Source organism: Trichosurus vulpecula, chromosome 4 (genome assembly GCF_011100635.1).
Source record: "Trichosurus vulpecula isolate mTriVul1 chromosome 4, mTriVul1.pri, whole genome shotgun sequence".
Classification (NCBI taxonomy): domain Eukaryota; kingdom Metazoa; phylum Chordata; class Mammalia; order Diprotodontia; family Phalangeridae; genus Trichosurus; species Trichosurus vulpecula.
Window position 1 is genome coordinate 411,231,643 of NC_050576.1, and position 3,509 is coordinate 411,235,151.

Consider the following 3,509-nt stretch of genomic DNA (forward strand, 5'->3'; position numbering starts at 1 on the left):
AGAATCCATTTGATTTAATACCCATATACCAAATATTTGTATTACTTCATTTTCTGTGGTGTCTTTCAACACCATGTAGTTTATCTCTTTTAATCATACCTATTATTATTATTAATTACTGCTGTTATCTTATCTGAGATCATGATTGCTACCCTGATTCTTTTACTTCAACTGAAGAATAACATATTCTGCCCAAGTTTCTTATTTTAACTTGGTGTGAATATATGCATTTCAAGTATGATTTTTGCTGTTTTCTTTCATTTTATGTGTGAGTGCATCTTATTCCCATTTATAATTATGACTGTTAATTGCTCATTTTTCCCCATCACATCCTTTTAAATATTTTTTTTCTATTTTCTCCCTTCTCACTCTTTTTCTTTTTAAATAAAAATTCAGTTTATTTGTCTTTTGTTGACACAGGACAAAAGATGCTAAGTGTTTCATGTCAGAGATTTCACTTTTATTCCCTTGCATTGTTCATTCCTTTGCCTAAGGAAAAATCTTGAGAAAATACAAGCAATGCATACATGACTTACAAAAGTACATGAAAGCAAATAGCATCATCTTAATAAGGACTAATATGAGTTATCGTTAATTGCAAGTTACTACAAGCTGATTTTCTAAAATTACAAGGGGAAGAACAGAAAGCATTGTTTCTGGGTTTTACAACTGCTTTGGTCATGTCTTTCTACATGACTTTTAGTCATCTGACACAGATACAGGAGTGCCTTTGGGTCATCTTCCTTTGTGTCTTGCTGGATGAAGTAACATAGAGATTTTCCATACTTTTTCTTGAATTCAGATTTTATTTTCAGCATGTCTACCTCACTATGGGAGACCATGATCCTGATCAGGACCTTGTCATGGGTCTCCTTGTCCTTCATGGAATTATGAAGTCGGTCAGAAAAATACAAGGGTTTGTTCTGAATGCACTGGATCAGGTTGAGGAAGGCATTTTCAAGGTTTCCTTTCACCTCTTTCTTGATACTCTCCAGCATATCATAAGGACTATAACTCTTGTACCTTCCAAATACTTTCTGGAGGTAGCACACATTCCTCTCAGTCTTAATAATTTAGGGACATCATTTTCCTTCCTCTTCACTCCTGCATCATAGAGTTCCTGAGTATATTGGTCAATTAGCTCATAATCAATCACAAAGCCATGCTCTGCCTGTTTGCCCTTTGCCAGGGCAACCATCAATTTGTGGAAGTTACTAGATGTGTCTGAAATAATGTCCTTCTCCGACTGTTTTGTACATTTCTCTTTAGACTTTGTTAATTTCATTGAACTCCAGGTTTATCCCCAAGCAGATGATCACAATCATGGAATCTTTATCCGTACCCAGGCCCTTCATGGAGGCTTTCAGCTGTGAAGCATCATACAGAGCAAGTGTCTTCAAAAGGCCCATAATCAATGGCCAGATAAGGCAGATTTCAGTGCTGATGAAAATTCCTCTTTGGTCCTTCTCTGATAAGTAAAGCAGATGTCCTGACTCTGTTCATTGCTGCAATTTGTCAAAATGTTCATGATAGTAACTTCATCTACCCCTTTAGTCTTGATGGATACCTCAATATTTATAGCATACTTCTTGGCATCAAAGTTGTCATAAGCCTTGACACAGCCATATATGCATTTGCAGGTGTGGAATGATCACTCTCCAAATTGAGCTTTCATAAAATTTTATGAATTGTAGAGATCTTGAAGGAAGCTGTGCCAAGTGCTGACAGAACAGGGATGTAGTTCGTCTTTAAGCCCTTTTCACTCTTTATAAAGAAGGTAGAAGCAGGAAAAGAATATAATTCACACTATAAATCTGTAATTTCAATGGTTTGTTCCTTCCTTTCTGAGCCACAAGCTCTGGTTCTAATAAGTTTTTTTTTAATCTTCCCTTTATATTTCACCCTTCAAATTTCAATTTTGTTTTCCTTTTCCTTAATCTCTTCCCAACCATGACTTCTTTCTTAATTATCTCCTCCTGCCCCTGTGTATTTCTCTATTAACATTGATGTTTTCCCACATCAACCTGTATGTATGTGTGTCAAATTTCCCTTTGGTTAGATATTAATAAAGTTTATGAGATGTCTGTTCCCTCTACCCATTTTTTCATGTTTGTATGTTGTTTTAATCTTCTCTTAAAACTAACAAAGCAATACCATATGTAGCAACAATTTGGCTCACAGCTTTTATGGGGTGTAAGACCCAACAAGATCAGCAACAAGAGCTGCCAGCACAGGTTCTTTGATCTGCTTTACTAAGGAAAGCAACATTAAGGGGTTAACAATCTTACTTTAATCCAACATATAAATATCATTCACTTAGTTCAGGAGTTAAAGCCAGCAACCTGAACTTCAGAGCAAATACAAACAAATAACAAACATACATTAGAAACAGACCAAATCACAATTCACAGTTACCAGGAAAGCATCAAAATTTGGATTCATGAGCGGGGGCTCTTAGAGCAGCTGCCCAGAGTTGCATGCCACTCTTCCGGTGGCTGAGAGCCCCAAGGGAAGCTGCCATCCTCTTGAGTTTATGTATTCTGTTCAGGGGCAAAAGGCATCACACATGAGACACATCCAAGTGACCTAAAAGCATCACAAACCTGGGACAAACCCATGGAAGCCAGGCTTTCCCTTGAGGCAAGGAGGTGATCAAAGACTCCTAATTTCATCAAAGAAACAAAGGCTGGACTCATCAAGGGCACTTGACTAAATAAGTGCTAAAAGAGAAAACTGTAAAAATGTCCCACCTTAATTAATATTACACCATACCAGGTTTTTAGCTTACCTAATTCTTTTGGGATAATGAGATTCTGAATGATACTTGCCTTTTCTCATCTTGCTGGAATATTAAGGCTGAATAGTCATCTAGCCTCTAATAGTTGCTCAAATTTATCTTTTATTTTTTATTTTACCCTTTTTTCCCCTTCCAGATCTTACTTTGGTCATTATATCCACTCTTATTTTCTTTTAATTTATTAATTTATTTTAAAAAATATGTATTTTTATTTTTTAATTAATTAATTGCTAGTTTTCAATATTCACTTCCACAAGATTTTGAGTTCCAAATTTTCTCCCCACTTCTGCCTCCTCCCCAAGACAGCATGCAATGAGATTATCCTTTCCCCCAATCTGCCCTCCCTTCTAGCATCTTCCCCCACTACATATGTAGTAATGCAAAACACTTACATAATAGTCATGTTGTAAAAGACTCCATCCTATCCTGGCCCCCCATTTATTCTATTCTCTCCTTTGATGCTTTCCCACCTCAAAAGTGTTTGCTTATGATTACCCCTCTCCCCGTATGCCCTCTCTTCTATCATTCATCCATCTCTTATCCCCCACTTTCCTGTACAGTAAGATAGATTTCCTTACCCAATTGAGTTTGTATGCTATCCCCTCCTACAGCCAAGTCTGATGGGAGTATGGTTCACTCATTCCCTCTCACCTCCCCCCTCTTCCCCTCACTGTAAAAGCTTTTTCTTGTCTCTTTTATGTTTGATAATTTA

General features: G+C 36.8%; 1 pseudogene; it reads right to left on the minus strand.

Moving 5' to 3' along the window:
- Nucleotides 1-626: 626 nt before the first annotated feature.
- On the minus strand, nucleotides 627-2,442 carry LOC118847341 (annotated as a pseudogene).
- Between the last annotated feature and the right edge of the window lie 1,067 nt (nucleotides 2,443-3,509).